The 20,062-nt window shown below is 38.2% G+C and overlaps 1 pseudogene; it reads left to right on the top strand.

The window, feature by feature from the left end:
- The first annotated feature begins 6,561 nt into the window (after window positions 1-6,561).
- On the top strand, window positions 6,562-7,618 carry LOC102394939 (annotated as a pseudogene).
- The last annotated feature ends 12,444 nt before the right edge of the window (window positions 7,619-20,062 follow it).

Below are 20,062 nucleotides of genomic sequence, written 5' to 3'. Positions count from 1 at the left end.
TAGCAAGGCATTTTATGTCTGTTAGCAAGCTTCTAATCAGATAAAAGTAACATCTCAAGGCTGAGGAAATTTTACCAGGCCCCTCTCCCACAATATGCATTTTTGAGATGGAATGGCACAAGGTGTGTCATCCCTGGCACAAAATAATTGACATGAATAATAGTTTGTTGAGCCATTATCACCCCAAGGTTTGAGAAAAGGAAAAAAAAAAAAAAAAAAGGTTGGTCTTAGGCAGAATCCATTGAAGAAAAGCAGATTCCAAAGTAAATATGTAGTTTCATTAACATAGCTTAAGAAAAACATTTCCATAAGAAAAAAAACACATTGGTTAGCTCAAGGTTTAAGAAAAGTTAAATTCAGGTGGAACCAGGTGTTCTCAACAGAGAAGGGAAAAATGTCTGCTGCTTTCAGTTTATTTCCTCTTTCTGCTTGGGGACCTCTGGCCTGCCTACCGAGGCTGTTAACACTCTCAGTAGGAGCGAAAAAAATAATAATAATTGGCTATACACTATATACCTTTAAGTTTTTCAAGAGGTGTGCCTTTATCAGTCTATAACTTCAACAATGATACAATTCCTGAATCAGATGGGAGCAATAACAGGAATGAGTCATGCTGAATATTATCAGAGTAGGCTTTTAAGAAAAGCTCAAACATCTCCTGCACATGTTTCCTCCTTATCCATCCTCTGTCCATTTCCTTCCCCTCAGCAAACATATGTAAACAGAATCAACTTGTCTACACTTGAGGTCTAGTGATTTTGTAATTTTTCTGAGCACTGAATAACATGAAAGTTTGGGTTCTCTGAATAATCAATGCTATTTTTCTTTTTGAATTTTCTTTTTTTTTTTTTTACGAAGATGTGTTCTGTAAGCCCCCTGAGTAACTCATGGAAGTCTAGAGGAATAGGCTTCCAGAACGTCTCCTCTAAAAAAATAAATCTTTCTGAAGATTTTTAAAAAATAATATAGACTTAATTTTCATAAAAATATTCTTTTATTTGTTGTAGGTACTCATTTCCTAAATATAATTTCTCTCTCCTGATTTGAGGCTTCTTTTCTTTCATTTCCTATTTTTCTCCATAATTCTGCTTGTTTCTGGTCAAAATACATCCTATCACAAATGAATATTATACTTGTATGCAATAAAATGGATCATTCCTAAAGGGTATAGTTGTATTCTATGCCCAAGTAAGGGTTCGTGACTTATAGACATACTATATTTTTATCCTTGACTTTGTGTATAAATATTATTAAGCTGAAAAATCCAAATGGTTTTTTCTGATGCAATGTTCATAGTAAAGTATTTAGAAACAGCGATAATAGTTAGCATGTACCTAGCCTTTAACAAGTACTAGGGAGACTTCTAGGTATTTAATATTTAATAAAACAAACAGCCCTAAGAGGCAGGCACTATTGGTATCCTCTGTTTCCATCAGATAAAATTGATGTTGAGTGAGGTTTATTAAGTTGCCAAGGTCAGCTGGATTGTAGGTAGTGAAGCCAGGATTCCAACACAGGCAGAGCAGCTCTTAAGCAAACATCACTCATCACTGTGCCATACTCTCTCTCTAAAGATATTTTGGATTTTAAATAGGAGCACACTGGATGAGAAACGTGTAGTCATTATTTGGTCCCTGTAACTATCAAATCCCTTTATTGCTAGCTAGCTAGCATTTTTAAAGTAATAGTCATAAGCATGAAAATTTTTGCTTAATTTTTAAAAATTTGAAGAAAGAAAAAAGATGTCAGCAGAATAGCATAAGGTGGAGTTGCACAAAGAGTATCATAGATAGGCTGGAAAGGATTCTAAGATCATCTAGTTCAATTCCTTTATTTTTCAATTAGAAAACTGAGACAGACTTGCCATTACACGTAGAAAAGGATTCAAATCCATGCCTTCTCATACTAAGCTCAGTTTTTTCCCTTCAGTATGCTGCTTATTGAAGTCCTATTTTTGAGCACTCTCAGCAGTCCATGGGGTCACTAAGAGTCGGACACGACTGAGCGACTTCACTTTCACTCTTCACTTTCATACATTGGAGAAGGAAAAGGCAACCCACTCCAGTGTTCTTGACTTGAGAATACCAGGGACGGGGGAGCCTGATGGGCTGCCATCTACGGGGTCTCACAGAGTCAGACACAACTGAAATAGTTGGCAACAGCTGTGAGTTAGACCAATTCAAAAATATATTCTGAAATATTGCTATGTACCATATGTTGGTTAAGAGCTGTGGGACAGGTAAAGATTAAATGAAAATGAATTTAGAGATTGAGGTTGACATATACATACTATTGATACCAGATATAAAACAGATAACTAATGAGAACTCACTGTATATCACAGGGAACTGTACTCAATGCTCTGTGGTGATCTAAATGGCAAGAAAATTCATAAAAGATGAAATATATGTATACATATACCAAAGAAAAATTAAAGAGCCTCCTGATGAAAGTGAAAGAGAAGTGAAAATTTTGGCTTAAAACTCAGCATTCAGAAAACTAAGATCACGGCATCTGGTCCCATCACTTCATGGCAAATATATGGGGAAATAATGAAAACAGTGACAGACTTTTTTTTTTTTTTTTTTTTTTTTTGTGGGGGAGGATGGGCTCCAAAATCACTGCAGATGGTGACTGCAGCCATGACATTAAAAGACGCTTACTCCTTGGAAGGAAAGTTATGACCAACCTAGATAGCATATTAAAAAGCAGAGACATTACTTTGCCAACAAAGGTCCATCTAGTCAAGGCTATGGTTTTTCCAGTGGTCGTGTATTGGAGAGTTGGACTATAAAGAAACTGAGCGCCAAAGAACTGATGCTTTTGAACTGTGGTGTTGGAGAAGACTCTTGAGAGTCCCTTGGACTGTAAGGAGGTCCAACCAGTCCATCCTAAAAGAGATCAGTCCCTGGGTGTTCATTGGAAGGACTGATGCTGAAGCTGAAACTCTAATACGTTGGCCACCTGATGCAAAGGGTTGAATCATTTAAAAAGACCCTGATGCTGGGAAAGATTGAGAGCAGGCAGAAAAGGGAACAACAGAGGATGAGATTGTTGGATGGCATCACCGACTCAATGGACATGGGTTTAGGTGGACTCCGGGGGTTGGGGATGGACAGGGAGAACTTGGCGTGTTCTGATTCATTGGGTTGCAAAGAGTCGGACACAACTGAGTGACTGAACTGAACTGAACTGAATAATGAGTCATGTTGAGCATCTTTTCATGTGCTTATTAGCCATCTATATGTCTTCTTTGGAGAAATGTTAGTTTAGTGTTGTTTTTTTTTTTTTTCCCCTACTTTTTGATTGGGATATTTGTTTTTCTGGCATTGAGTTGTATGAGCTGCTCGTATAGTTTGGCAATTAATCCTTTGTCAGTTGTTTCATTTGCTATTATTTTCTCCCATTCTGAGGGTTGTCTCTCACTTTGCTTATAATTTCCTTTGCTGTGCAAAAGCTTTTAAGTTTAATCAGGTCCCATTTTTTTACTTTTGTTTTTATGTCTGTTACTTTAGGAGTTGGATCATAGAGGATCTTGCTTTGATTTATGTCATCGAGTGTTCTGCTCTGTTTTCCTCTAAAAGCTTCATAGTTTTTGGTCTTACATTTAGGTCTTTAATCCGTTTTAAGTTTATCTTTGTGTATGGTGTTAGGAAGTGTTCTAACTTCATCCTTTTACATGTAGCTGTCCAGTTTTCCCAGCATCATTTATTGAAGAGGCTGTCTTTGCCCTAAGGATAAGTTACCCATAGGTGCATGGTTTATTTCTGGTCTTTCTATCTTGTTCCATTGGCCTGTATTTGTGTTTTTGTCCCAGTACCATACTGTTTTCATAACTGTAGCTTTGTAATATAATCTTAAGTCAGGAAGGTTGATTGTTCCATCTCCATTCTTACTTCTCAAGGCTCCTTTAGCTATTTCGGGTGCTTTGTGTTTTCATATGAATTGTGAAATATTTTGTTCTAGTTCTGTGAAAAATGCCATTGGTAATTTGATAGGGATTGCACTGAATCTGTAGGTTGCATTTAGTAGAATAGTCATTTTCACAGTATTGATTCTTCCTACCCAGGAACATGGAATATCTCTCCATCCAGTTAAGTCATCTTTGATTTCTTTCATCAGTGTCTTATAATTTTCTGTGTACAGTTCTTTTTTCTCCTTAAGTAAGTTTATTCCTAGATACTTAATCATTTTGGTTGCAATGGTGAATGGTATTGATTCCTTAATTTCTCTTTCTGATTTTTCAGTGTCGGTATATAGAAATACAAGTGTTTTCTGTGTATTGATTTTCTATCCTGTGACTTACTAAATTCACTGATTAGCTCTAGTAATTTTCTGATACCATCTTTAGGGTTTTCTATGTACAGTATTGAGATGGTAACAGGCAGAATGGCCAGGAGTCTCTAAACAGAGGAAATAGGTTGCAAGTGTCAGACATTTTTTTCTCTCTCTCTTAAGCTGCAGGAGGAAACAAACAAGTGTTAGATTTTTTCCCCCTTCTCTATACAAATTTAAAAAGAGGTTTCTCTTAAAATTCCGTATTGCCATGACCACACCTGGCTCCACCAAAACTTAACTTTTCTTAAACCTTGGGCTAACCAATGCTTTTTTCTTATGGAAATGCTTGTCAATTTAACATTAACATATGTTCATTAACATATGTTAATGAACTATGTATTTACCCTAAACTCTGTCTTCAAGTCAATTCAGCCTAAGACTCAGGTATGGATGTGAGAGTTGGACTGTGAAGAAAGCTGAGCACTGAAGAATTGATGCTTTTGAACTCTGGTGTTGGAGAAGACTCTTGAGAGTCCCTTGGACTGCAAGGATATCCAACCTGCCCATCCTAAAGGAAATCAGTCCTGAATATTCATTCGGAGGACTGATGCTGAAGCTGAAATTCCAATACTTTGGCCACTTGATGTGAAGAACTGACTCTTTTGAAAAGACCCTGATGTGGGAAACTTTCAAGGTGGGAGGAGAAGGGGATGACACAGGAATAGATTGTTGGATGGCATCACCAACTTGATGGACATGAGTTTGAGCAAGCTCTGGGAGTTGGTGATGGACAGGGAAGCATAGCATACTGCATTCCATGGGGTCACAAAGAGTCGCACACGACTGAGCAACTGAACTGATATGTGTACATACAAATGATTCACTTTGTTGTATGGCAGAAACTAATACAATATTGCAAAGCAACTATACTCCAATTTAAAAAAAAAAATTAAATGAAGAAAATTTCAGTTCCTTAAAAATCTGATAGTCAAAGAGCCAGACCAAGTAATTGCTGTAGGAAACAATATGCTATATAATTCTCTATATTTGGTACAGTTCTTTGATAGAGCTAATGAGATTCATGAAAATCAAACAGTGTTTGAGATGTGAAGGATTGAATATCTAATAGTGTGGACTATAATAATACTAAGGGAATTATTTCAAAAGATATTTTTGGTGTTCCATAAGTCATATTGTAATGGTAATCACTAAAAACACTACCAATGCAAAGGACTGGGTTATGGTCTGTTGTCAGTATGTCAGTTTTGTTGTTGTTCAGTTGCTAAGTCGTGTTTGTGTCTGTCTGACTCTTTTTAACTCCATGAGTTGCAGCACACCAAGCTTCCTTGTCCTTCACTATAGTTGATTGTCATTACCAGAGAGGAAATTTCTGGGGAACAAAGATATTGCACAAGTTTGTCATTGATGGCTTTTGTGCCAAGAACTGATATAATTTCAATAAATTTCTATTAAATGTATGATTGCCTGTTCGGCCTTTGATTACTCCTCTCTGTAGAAGATGCTCTAAGAGATAAAAATATAATCTCTTATAACCCCAACAGAATCATCTGAAGAATAGCAGAATTCCCAAATGAAGTCTTCATGGGCTCATTGAAAAAAACTCAGTAGATATTTACTATATGTGTTCTATGTGCAAGCCACCATAGAAGATATAATGATGAAGATGTGTTCCAAAATGTAACAGATATGTTTACAGTCCTGTTCACAATCTCAGTACAGGTCTGGTTGTCCTGAGTTCTTACTTCTGAAACATTCGCTAAGTTGTGGCCGAATCTTTGTGAACCCATGGACTGTAGCCTCACAGGCTCCTCTGTCCATAGGATTTTGGGGGCAATGATACTGGAGTGGGCTGTCATTTCCTTTTGCAGGGATCTTCCCAATCCAGGGATTGAGCCTGCGTCTCCTGTGTCTAGTATATTGATAAGTGGATTCTTTAATACTGAGCCTCCTCCTGCTGCTGCTAAGTCACTTCACTCGTGTCTGACTCTGTGTGACCCCATGGATGGCAGCCTACCAGGCTCCCCCATCCCTGGGATTCTCCAGGCAAGAACACTGGAGTGGGTTGCCATTTCCTTCTCCAAAGCATGAAAGTGAAAAGTAAAAGTGAAGTCACTCAGTCACGTCTGACTCTCAGCAACCCCATGGACTGCAGCCCACCAGGCTTCTCCATCTATGGGATTTTCCAGGCAAGAGTACTGAAGTAGGGTGCCATTGCCTTCTCCGACTGAGCCTCCTACAGAAGACTAAACAGGATGTAGTAGCAAAGTAACAGAATTTATTCTCCTGGGTTTCACTCAGGATCCTGAAGGGCAAAATGCATTATTTGTCTTGTTTTTCCTCATCTACCTTGTGACAATGGTGGGCAACTTGCTCATTATGGTGACTGTTTTTGCCAGCCCCTCTCTGGACTCCCCATGTACTTCTTCCTTGCTTATTTTTCACTCATGGATACAGTTTATTCCACTGCCATTTCACCCAAATTGATTATAGACTTACTCAGTGGTAAAAAGACAATTTCCTTCCCAGTTTGCATGGGACAGCTCTTTGTAGAACACTTATTTGGAGGTTCTGAGATTTTCCTTCTGGATATGATGGCCTATGATCACTATTTGGCCATCTATAAGCCACTGCACTACCTGACCATCATGAAGCGACAGGTTTGTATCCTGCTGCTGGAGGTGGCCTGGGTGGGAGGTCTTGTGCCCTCAATGGTTCAACTCCTCTTTATGTACAGACTCCCCTTCTGTGGCCCCAGTGTCACTGATCACTTCATCTGTGACATTAGCCATGGTTGGACCTTGCCTGTACTGACACTTACATTGCCGGTCTCAGGGTGGTTACTAACGGTGGAGCAATCTGTGCGGTTATCTTTATCCTCCTGCTAGTGTCCTATGGGGTCATCCTAAACTCCCTTAGAGCTCATAGTCAGGAAGGAAGGTGTAAAGCCCTATCTACCTGCAGTTCCCACATCACAGTGGTGGTCCTCTTTTTCATTCCCTGTATCTTTATGGATGTGAGACCTGTTTCCAACTTTCCCATTGATAAATCCATAACTGTGATGTATACCATCATCACTCCCCTGCTGAACCTTTTAATATACACCTTGAGAAATTCAGAGGTGAAAAGTGCTATGCCAAAACTCTGGTATAAAAGGTTAACTGTAGGTAATTATAAGAATGTGTCACCCACACTGAATGCATTTGTTACTAATCCTAAAGCAATAAATGGGCAGTCGATTCTAACAATGGAAGATTTAATCAATTCAACGAACTCTACAAGGAGGTTTTTTTCCATTTATACAAAAGCACCCAAAAAGTAGAATTAATCTACTAGAGAATCAATCTAATAGAGAAATTCTTCAAGATAAATAAAAGGCACTGGTGTTTGTGCCATTACCAGAAAAAAAATAAAGTTCGCCTTGCAACTTAATTTTCTCAGTTTTTATTAAAATCAGACTTTAGAAGAAAGAATTCTTTCTTTTCAGAGGTGAAAAACAAGCTAATCCTGAAAATATATTTTTTATCCAAATTAATGGGAGAAAGTCATTTTGGCTAATAGTTAGAACATAGTTCTGAGGCCAAAAAAAGTGTTTTTAAAATTTTAAAGTGTTAAAATTATTCTTTCATCACAGTAACTTTCTGTGGATGCATTATGCATTTGTATTTAAGACAATTTCTATTCCTCAAATCAATGTCTATGTGTTTGCAGTTCAGGATATTTAGACAGGAGAAGATGCTGTGTTTGGCTAAAGATATTTGTGTTTCTCCTTATTATTGTAGTATTTGATACAGGAAAACCCAAGGTAACAACTGTGAAAAAAGGAAATTTTGAATCATTTATAGCTTCAATAGGGATGCTTGTGGTATTCTTCTATAAAAATGTATGTATTAAATATTATAACCCCCACCTGTATGTCAGTGTCCTGACAGGAACAGATATTAGTCTTCAAAGAAACAACTGAAAACTATTTACAAAGTTTTTAAGATTAAGAGACTTTTAAATGTGATGATGTATCTACTGCTAGCAACAGTGAGAAGTCACTAGTATCCAAGCTATGAAGGGGCCAAAGGAGGAAAATTTTTTTTTTTTTTTTTAGAGGATGGTAATCATCTGATCAGATCAGTCGCTCAGTCGTGTCCAACTCTTTGTGACCCCATGAATTGCAGCACGCCAGGCTTCCCTGTCCATCACCAACTCCCGGAGTTCACACAGAGACTCATGTCCATCGAGTCAGTGATGCCATCCAGCCATCTCATCCTCTGTCGTCCCCTTCTCCTCCTGCCCCCAATCCCTCCCAGCATCAGAGTCTTTTCCAATGAGTCAACTCTTCGCATGAGGTGGCCAAAGTACTGGAGTTTCAGCTTCAGCATCATTCCTTCCAAAGAAATCCCAGGGCTCATCTCCTTCAGAATGGACTGATTGGATCTCCTTGCAGTCCAAGGGACTCTCAACAGTCTTCTCCAACACCACAGTTCAAAAGCATCAATTCTTCAGTGCTCAGCCTTCTTCACAGTCCAACTCTCACATCCATACATGACCACAGGAAAAACCATAGCCTTGACTAGATGAACCTTTGTTGGCAAAGTAATGTCTCTGCTTTTGAATATGCTATCTAGGTTGCTCATAACAGCTATAACTAAAGAATAAGGGTCATTGACAGGAGCCTTGGCTTGATTAGAGAAGTATGATCATTCCAAATCATGGCTCTTAAGGGAAAGTGCTAGGGGAATTAATACACTGGTGATTTTAATTTTCACTCTCAGATCTCCTATTTGCTCTCATGAGTGGGACATAGAAGAAGAAGTGAAGTGAAGTTGGTCAGTCGTGTCCAACTCTTTGCGACCCCGTGGACTGTAGCCTACCAGGCTTCTCTGTCCACAGAATTCTCCAGGCAAAAATACTGGAGTGGGTTGCCAAAATGGCAAGTCTGCTTGATTGATGTACTTTATAGGCATCAAATTCCTAGGGCCCAGAATAACTTGCAAAGATTAAAATTGCATCTGTAGAAGCAAATGTAGAATGTATCCTTAATGGTCAATCCTTTTTGTTCTTATCATTCACATTTTGACTATTGGACAAGAAGTAAAGCCCTGCCCCAAACACGGGCAATGTAAACAAGTTCCTTTAACTTCCTTGCCATCAAATAATTTCAACTCAGACATACTCACACCACATTGAAATATGAGCCATCGATGTTCTTCATATGCAGTGAAGGTGAAGTCATTCAGTCGTGTCTGACTCTTTGTGACCCCACGGAGTGTAGCCTACCAGGCTCTTCCATCCATGGGATTTTCAAGGCAAGAGTACTGGAGTGGGTTGCCATTTCCTTCTGCAAAGGATCTTCCTGACCCAGGGATCGAACCCAGGTCTCTCACATTGTAGGCAGATGCTTTACCGTCTGAGCCACCAGGAAAGTCTCTAATCCATTTTCAGTAGAAATCAATTTTTTCCAGCATGACTCCATTGCCAGCAATGGGATTTATCAAAACTACAAATGCCAGTACATTGAATATTTCAATACTGTAGTAATTGTTCATATTTTAGCTGTGAAACAAACCAAATGTAAATGCTCAATATATAATACAAATCCACAGATTCTTCACAGAAGAAAACAATGGAAGACTGATTTTCTACATATCACCTGTTCATTAGTTCTTCAATAATGATAACCCTGTATGTGAGACAGCAAAAGAGACACAGATGTATAGAACAGTCTTCTGGACTCTGTGTGTGTGTGTTGGGGGGGATGATTTGGGAGAATGGCATTGAAACACATATAATATCATCTAAGAAATGAATCGCCAGTCCAGGTTTGATGCAGGATACAGGATGCTTGGGGCTGGTGCACTGGGATGACCTAGAGGGATGGTATGGGGAGGGAGGTGGGAGGGGGGTTCAGGATTGGGAACACATGTACACCCGTGGTGGATTCATGTTGATATATGGCAAAACCAATACAATATTGTAAAGTAATTAGCCTCTAATTAAAATTTAAAGAAAATAAATAAAAGAAAAAATAGAAAAAAAAAAACTATGTCTTGAGTTATTTAAAATATAATGTATATACCACTACCTATGTTTTTCAACATTTTCTATCTAAGTCCTAAAGGGTATGAACAAGGATGCATACAGTCAGGTTGTTTTTATAAACTTTTGATGTTTCTTCTGTTATGCATCTTACAACAATGAATATAAGGAGACAAAGACAAATGCAGCAGCAAGAGAAAAAAAGAAAAGTGGAAAAAGCTAAAGAAACAAATGGAATAGAACGTGTTTCTGAGTTATAGGGAAACATAAGTTCAGTGAATTTCAGGATTATGGGCCCATTGCTTTGCTGTGATGCAATGTGAGATTGCATTTCTGTATGTGTCAATCTCAGTCTTCCAATTTACCCCTCCAAAACTATACCCCTCCTTATAACCGTAAATTTATTTTCTACATTTGTAACTCAAATTCTGTTTTGTAGATAAGTTCATTTGTAGTCTTTTTTAGATTCTACATATAAGTGATATATGATATTTTTCTTTCTCTATTTGACTTACTTCACTCAGTATGACAATCACTAGGTCAATACATGCTGTAGCAAGTGACATTTTGTTCATTTTATGGCTTAGTAATATTTCATTATGCATATATATCACATCTTCTTTATGAATTCCTTTATTGATGGACAGTTAGGTTGCTTCCATATTCTGGCTATTGGGAATACTGCTGCAATGAATATTGGGTGCATATATTATTTCAAATTATGATTTTCTTCAGATATATGCTCAGGAGTGGAATTGCAGGGTCATATGGTAGCTCAATTTTTGGTTTTATAAGGAATCTCCATACTGTTCTTCATAGTGGCTGTAACCAACTTACATTCCCACCAAGAATGTAGGAGGGTTCCCTTTTCTCCATACCTTCTCCAGCACTTAATGCTTGTGGTTTTTTTTGATGATAGCCATTTTGACTGGTGTGAGGTGATATCTCATAGTTTTGATTTACATTTCTCTAATAATTGACAAGATTGAACATGTTTTCATACCCCTCTTGGCCATCTAATGTAAAATAGCCAAGACATGGAAGCAACCTAAATGTCCATTGACAGAGGAATGGATAAAGATGATATGGTATATATATACAATGGAATATTACTCAGTCATTAAAAAGAATGAAATAATGCCATTTGCAGCAACATGGATGGACTATGAGATTGTCATACTGAGTGAAGTAAGTCATACAGAGAAGGAGAAATATCATATGGCCTCCTTTGTAAGTGGAATCTACAAAGAAATGATACAAATGAACTTGCAAAACAGAAAAAGACTCCCAAACTTACAGAACAAACTTATGGATGCTAGGGGAAAGGATGGGGGAAGGGACAGTTAGGGAGTTTGGGATGGATGTGTACACATTGCTATAATTTAAATGGATAATAGACACAGACCTAATGTATAGCACATGGAGCTCTGTTCAATGCTACATCACAGCCTGGATGGGAGGGGAGTTTGGGGAAGAATGGAGACATGCATATGTATGACTGAATCCCTTTGCTATTCACCTGAAACTATTACCACATTGTTAATTGGCTATAGCCAAATACAAAATAAAAAGTTTTCAAAAATTAGTATGATTGACTCTTTTACACAATTATGGCTATGCTGTATCTTGGGATTGCTACTTCCCTCTTCTTTTCAATACTCTCTGCAAGTTCTCTCACTCTCCTCTCAAGCTTGGACCATAAACTCCAGATTGCCCTGCTGGAATTTGATGCTTATTTATTTATAATCAATTTGAAATTTGTTTATTCTCAGTGTCTCAGTTAGGATAAAGTGTTAGTTATATGTGATCTTATGTGCCTATTCAATTGAATTGTTTCTTTTAAAAGACCATATGTAGAGAGATTCAGATGTAAGGACTTGCCATAGCTATATTAAAGGCTCCTGGGCTTGGTTTCTATACTTTATTATAGTAATTTATAATAGTATCTTTCAAATTTTAAGTCCTAGTTACCTATTTCTGCATTTCTTTTTGAGAAAGATTAATTTCTTTTTTTTTTTTAATTTTATTTTATTTTTAAACTTTACATAACTGTATTAGATTAATTTCTTCTGGACAAAGTTTGATTTGAAATTTTGCATGAGAATGTTATCTAAGTTAAATGGTACTTTAAGTCAATTGATTAGTGAGAATCTTATTAAATACGTCTATCATACACAAAGACAGACTTTTACTTTACTCCAGTGCCACCTTAGGCTTGAGAGTTTCAAATATGCACTGACTAATTGAAAATAAAGGATTATTATTTAAGCAACCTTACTGCTTTCCTATTAATAAGAGATGTGCATACATGCTAAGTCGCTTCAGTCATGTCCAACTCTCTGCGACCCTATGGACTCTAGCCTGCCAGGCTCCCCTGTCCATGATATTCCCCAGTCAAAAATACTGGAGTGATTCGCCACGCCCTCCTCCAGAAGATATTCCCAACCCAAGGATGAAATCATCAGTTCCTACATGTCCTGAATTGGCAGGTGGGTTCTTTACCACTAGCACCACCTAGGAACCCCAAATAAGAGGCTTATTCTTTGCTATTAGAAGACTCTCTTTTCATTTAATTCCCCTAAAATGATTGGCCAGGAGAAGCCTCTGAAAATATACCGTGCACTGAAAAAAATCTCTCAGTCCTCTAGAGCATGATTCCTCAGTGAATTTAATCTTGAACAAACCTTGGGGACAAACTTTTTTTTAACAACTCAATGAAGTGACTTATTGTTCATTGTTGATCAAGTGCCCATTCATATCTTCCCTTACCTGGGAGATTTCTCCTTGGGTATTAATGTCACTGTCAAGATGTAAAATAAAATCTGTTAGTTCACTAACCATGAACCATATTAGAATGGTCAAATAAAGGTTTTAAAATATCCAAAATAAAGTCAATTTCTGTAATAATCCAGTGCTCTACAGTTTTTACTAAAACATTATTAAAATTATTCAATTAATTTGTTAATGAAGTTTTAAATTTGTTCTTGATATATTTTCAGTGACAGCTTTCAAATTCAATAACATCAACTGTATAATTTTGAAGCCAGTTCTGAGTAATTCTACAATCCAGAGTGTGAAAAGGTTATAAAAGTTGTACAAGATGTTCATGCTTTGTGCAGGCAGAGAGATGTATCCAAATAACAAAGCACTTCCAGTTGCAGGCACTAAGTGTGTCTTGATTTTTTTCTCTGCACTCACTCCTGCCTTATCTTCATCAAACTAAACACCCATTTTCAAGAATCAAAGATAAAATTGGAGACGCCTGAATTTGGAACAAGAGAATACCCAGGTAACACATTCAAAAAAATCCTCTTTGCTATGAAAACAGGGCAAAATAGAGTTATTTGAAATTAATCATGTATACATGATTCAGCGTGGGTCGCTGTGGTGGCTACCCCACATCTGAGGTCAGGGGCAGAAGCCGGGAGGACCCCATGCCTAAGAGGAGGTGGCCAAGAGGAGCTACCCCATGTCTGAGGTCAGGGGCAGTGGCCTGGAGGACCTACCCAAAGCCCAAGGCCAGGGGTGGCGGCCGGGAGGAGCAACCCTACTTCCAAGGAGCAGTGGGTGGCTGTGCCAGTGTAGGAGGGCCTAGAAGGGCTATTACATGTTCAAGGTCAGAAGGGGCGGTGGAGAGGAGATACCCCTCATCCAAGGTAAGGAGCAGGGGCTGCACTTTGCTGGAGTAGCCGTGAAGAGATACCCCACATCCAAGGTAAGAGAAACCCAAGTAAGATGGTAGGTGTTGCAAGAAGACATCAGAGGGCAGACACACTGAAACCATACTCAGAGAAAACTAGTCAATCTAATCATACTAGGACCACAGCCTCGTCTAACTCAATGAAACTAAGCCATGCCCATAGGGCCACGCAAGATGGGTGGGTCATGGTGGAGAGGTCTGACAGAATGTGGTCCACTGGAGAAGGGAATGGCAAACCACTTCACTATTCTTGCCTTGAGAACCCCATGAACAGTATGAAAAGGCAAAATGATAGGATACTGAAAGAAGAATTCCCGAGGTCAGTAGGTGCCCAATATGCTACTGGAGATCAGTGGAGAAATAACTCCAGAAAGAATGAAAGGATGGAGCCAAAGCAAAAACAATACCCAGTTGTGGACGTGACTGGTGATAAAAGCAAGGCCCAATGCTGTAAAGAGCAATATTGCATAGGATCCTGGAACGTCAGGTCCATGAACCAAGGCAAATTGGAAGTGGTCAAACAAGAGATGGCAAGAGTGAATGTCAACATTCTAGGAATCAGCGAACTCAAATGGACTGGAATGGATGAATTTAACTCAGATGACCATTGTATCTACTACTGCAGGCAGGAATCCCTCAGAAGAAATGGAGTAGCCATTATGGTCAACAAAAGATTTTGAAATGCAGTACTTGGATGGAATCTCAAAAACGACAGAATGATCTGTGTTCATTTCCAAGGCATATCATTCAATATCACAGTAATCCAAGTCTATGCCCCAACCAGTAATGCTGAAAAAGGTGAAGTTGAATGGTTCTATGAAGACCTACAAGACATTTTAGAACTAACATGCAAAAAAAGATGTCCTTTTCATTATAGGGGACTGGAATGCAAAAGCAGGAAGTCAAGAAACACCTGGAGTAACAGCCAAATTTGGCCTTGGAATACAGAATAGAGCAGGGCAAAGACTATTAGAGTTTTGCCAAGAAAATGCACTGGTCATAGCTAACACCCTCTTCCAACAACACAAAAGAAGACTTTACACATGGACATCACCAGATGGTCAACACTGAAATCAGAATGATTATATGCTTTGCAGCCAAAGATGGAGAAGCTCTATACAGTCAGCAAAAACAAGACCAGGAGCTGACTGTGGCTCAGATCATGAACTCCTTATTGCCAAATTCAGACTTATATTGAAGAAAGTGGGAAAAACCACTAGACCATTCAGGTATGACTAAAATCAAATACTTTATGATTATACAGTGGAAGTGAGAAACAGATATAAGGGCCTAGATCTGATAGAGTGCCTGATGAACTTTGGACTGAGGTTCGTGACACAGTACAGGAGACAGGGATCAAAACCATCCCCATGGAAAAGAAATGCAAAAAAGCAAAATGGCTGTCTGGGGAGGCTTTACAAATAGCTGTGAAAAGAAGAGAAGTGAAGAGCAAAGGAGAAAAAGAAAGATATAAGCATCTGAATGCAGAGTTCCAAAGAATAGCAAGAAGAGATAAGAAAGCCTTCTTCAGCGATCAATGCAAAGAAATAGAGGAAAACACAGAATGGGAAAGACTAGAGATCTCTTCAAGAAAATTAGAGATACTAGGGGAATATTTCATGCAAAGATGGGCTCGATAAAGGACAGAAATTTTATGGACCTAACAGAAGCAGAAGATATTAGAAGAGGTTGCAAGAATACACAGAAGAACTGTACAAAAAAGATCTTCATGACCCAGATAATCATGATGGTGTGATCACTGACCTAGAGCCAGACATCCTGGAATGTGAAGTCAAGTGGGCCTTAGAGAGCATCACTATGAACAAAGCTAGTGGAGGTGATGAAATTCCAGTTGAGCTATTTCAAATCCTGAAAGATGATGCTGTGAAAGTGCTGCACACAATATGCCAGCAAATTTGGAAAACTCAGCAGTGGCCACAGGACTGGAAAAGGTCAGTTTTCATTCCAATCCCAAAGAAAGGCAATGCCAAAGAATGCTCAAACTACCACACATTTGCACTCATCTCACACACTAGTAAAATAATGCTCAAAATTCTCCAAGCCAGGCTTCAGCAATACATCAACTGTGAACTTCCAGTTTTCAAGCTGGTTTTAGAAAAGGCAGAGGAACCAGAGACCAAATTGCCAACATCTGGTGGATCATAGAAAAAGCAAGAGAGTTCCAGAAAAACATCTGTTTCTGCTTTATTGACTATGCCAAAGCATTTGACTGTGTGGATCACAATAAACTGTGGAAAATTCTGAAAGATATGGGAATACCAGACCACCTGACCTGCCTCGAGAAATTTGTATGCAGGTCATGAAGCAACATTCAGAACTGGACGTGGAACAACAGACTGGTTTAAAATAGGAAAAGGAGTACGTCAAGGCTGTATATTGTCACCCTGCTTATTTAACTTATATGCAGAGTACATCATGCGAAATGCTGGACTGGAAGAATCACAAGCTGGAATCAAGATTGCCGGGAGAAATATCAATAACCTCAGATATGCAGATGACACCACCCTTATGGCAGAAAGTGAAGAGAAACTAAAAAGCCTCTTGATGAAAGTGAAAGAGGAGAGTCAAAAAGTTGGCTTAAAGCTCGACTTTCAGAAAACTAAGATCATGGCATCTGGTCACATCACTTCATGGGAAATCGATGGGCAAACAGTGTCAGACTTTATTTTTTTTTATTTTGGTCTCCAAAATCACTACAGGTGGTGACTGCAGCCATGAAATTAAAAGACGTTTACTCCTTGGAAGAAAAATTATGACCAATCTAGATAGCGTATTGAAAAGCAGAGACATTACTTTTCCAACAAAAGTCCATGTAGTCAAGGCTATGGTTTTTCCAGTGATCTTGTATGGTTGTGAGAGTTGGACTGTGAAGAAGGCTGGGCACCAAAGAATTGATGCTTTTGAACTATGGTGTTGGAGAAGACTCTTGAGAGTCCCTCGGACTGCAAGGAGATACAACCAGTCCATTCTGAAGGAGATCAGCCCTGGGATTTCTTTGGAAAGAATGATGCTAAAGCTGAAACTCCAGTACTTTGGCCACCTCCTGTGCAGAGTTGACTCATTGGAAAAGACTCTGATGCTGGGAGGTATTGGGGGCAGGAGGAGAAGAGGACCACAGAGGATGAGATGGCTGGATGGCATCTCTGACTCTATGGACGTAAGTCTGAGTGAACTCCGGGAGTTGATGATGGACAGGGAGGCCTGGCGTGCTGTGATTCATAGGGTCGCAAAGAGTTGGACACTACTGAGTGACTGAACTAAACTGAACTGAAGATCCGTCTAGTCAAGGCTATGGTTTTTCCAGTGGTCATGTATGGATGTGAAAGTTGGACTGTGAAGAAAGCTGAACGCTGAAGAATTGATGCTTTTGAACTGTGGTGTTGGACAAGACCCTTGACAGTCCCTTGGACTGCAAGGAGATCCATCCAGTCCATTCTAAAGGCGATTAGTCCTGAGTGTTCTTTGGAAGGACTGATGTTAAAGCTGAAGCTCCAATACTCTGGCCACCTCATGCGAAGGGTTGACTCATTGGAAAAGACTCTGATGCTGGGAGGAATTGGGGGCAGAAGATGGGGATGACAGAGGATAAGATGACTTGATGGCATCACCGACTCTATGGATATCAGTTTGGGTGAACTCCGCGAGTTGGTGATGGACAGGGAGGCCTGGCATGCTGCGATTCATGGGGTCACAAAGAGTCGGACACGACTGCGTGACTGAACTGAACTGAACTAAATCATGTATTTTTCTTAAGGAGCTGTTTCATTTATCATTTGACTTTAAGTATTTTATGCCAAAATTCCAGGAATAATATAGTATGTACATTACTCCATTTTACAAAATACTAATGGAATAAGTCCAATGATGATAATGTTTGCCAATATTTTGTATTAAGATTGTTTAAATTCAAACTGAAATAGAGTCTAAATTTAACATAACAAAATATAACAGGGCATGCATATGGTCTGCACAATATTTTTTTTAATATTTCATATAATTTAGAAAATCAAACATTTATTTATTTTGCATCTTCATATATTGAAGATAATGATAGTAAAGATTTTGATAGCCTTTCCCTTCTCCAGGGGATCTTGCCAACCGAGGGATTGAACCCAGGTCTCCCACATTGCAGGCAGATTCTTTACCAGCTGAGACACAAAGGAAACCCAAGAACACTGGCGTGGGTAGCCTATTCCTTCTCCAGCAGATCTTCCCAACCCAGGAATCAAATCAGGGTCTCCTGTATTGCAGGTTCTGAGCTCTGAGGGCAACCCAAAGATTATGATAGTTCTTTACAAATTGCTACCTTGTACACGGTATTTTTAATGTTCTTGTTTTGTGTAGATATTAAACTCCTTTTCATAATTTTTTTTTTTAGTTGTGGTAAAATATACAAGAACACTCTCCATCTAACAGAATTTTTTTCATCATCTCAAACTGAAACTCTATGTGTAAAAAAGTAATTCCCTGTCTCCTCATCCCTCCAGTCCCTGTTGTACTGTATACTTTCCATCTCATTGAATTTGACTATTCTAGGTACCTCATAAAGGGGAGCTCATAAAATATAAGTGTTTCTGTGTCTGGCTTATCGTGCTTAGCATAATTTCTTCAAGATTCATCTGCTACTTTATTTTTTTTTCTTTTTTTTTATTATGGATGTTTGTTTTATTTTTTGTGTGTGTTTTTTTTTTCTTTTTTTTTTAAATTTTATTTTATTTTTAAACTTTACATAACTGTATTAGTTTTGCCAAATATCAAAATGAATCCGCCACAGGTATACATGTGTTCCCCATCCTGAACCCTCCTCCCTCCTCCCTCCCCATTCCATCCCTCATCTGCTACTTTAATTTCTTCATCTGTTACTGTTAATTTCTTCAAGATTCATCTGATAGCATGTATTAGCATTTCCTTCCCATTTAAAGCTGTATGATTCCACTGTCTGTATATACCATAATTTGTTTGCACATTCACTAATTTATGGCCATTAGAGTTGTCATCACCTTTTGGCAATTGTGAAAAAATGCTTCTATCAACACTGGTGTATAAATGTTAAAGTCTGTTTCCTATTCCTTCGTGTATAAGCCCCAAATAACCTTTTGATATGTAAATCAATAGCCTCTTATTACAAAAGGGAACTCAAAACTTCAAATGTAAAAACTTACATTCAAAGACCTTTAATTACTTGTTAGACTCATTAATGTGTACTTATACCTAGCTGGAGAGTGAATTTTAGTGTCTGTGGAAATACAATCCATGAATTGTGTTCTATACAAGGTATATTAAAGTCTTAGAGAAAATGTCAGCATCTATCTTCAGGGGGTTAATTAACTGGATATTTTCTCATTTTTAGGGTCTTATGAATATTGTGAATGAAACAAGACACATAGCATTATGCAGTCAGTTGACCTCATAATTTATGGAAAGATCCCTCAAATTAAATTTAAATTTATTGATACATTTCAAAGAGGAGAGTGAGATATAGAGAAAGACATAAAAGAGAATTTCCACACAATCATCTGAGTAGTAAAACTGGACATCTTCCAAAACTGCATGTGATAATGACCCAGTCAATCTCTCCATCCCTCTTGAAAGCATCTTTGGATAGTTATACAAAAGAGTAGATTTTGAGAAAACTCAAGTAAAACTAATTATAGAGATGTGGCACTAAAGTTGACTGGGGAAACAAAAGAATAATACAACATATTTTGAACTTATTTCACGCCTATTATTTACTAGACAATTTTTGACAATTTTGAAGGTCTTCATTTACATTATTCTCTTTAAACCCTAGTGTGTTAGATTCTATTATGTTTCATTACAGGGATTATGTTGAATGATTTACCCAGGTCACAAAGTTTGTAAGTACAGATTTTGAGGCTCAAATTCCAAACCAGAGTTTAGAACCTGCACTCTCAAAAAGTACACTGCAGACATTTAGGGTCACAATATTTATAAAACAAATTTTATATTTATAAAACAAAACAAAAGTTATATAATTATATATAAGTTAGGCAA

Source organism: Bubalus bubalis, chromosome 16 (genome assembly GCF_019923935.1).
Source record: "Bubalus bubalis isolate 160015118507 breed Murrah chromosome 16, NDDB_SH_1, whole genome shotgun sequence".
NCBI classification, from domain to species: domain Eukaryota; kingdom Metazoa; phylum Chordata; class Mammalia; order Artiodactyla; family Bovidae; genus Bubalus; species Bubalus bubalis.
Note: the sequence above shows the minus strand (reverse complement) of the source record. Positions and strands in the feature narration are given on the sequence as shown.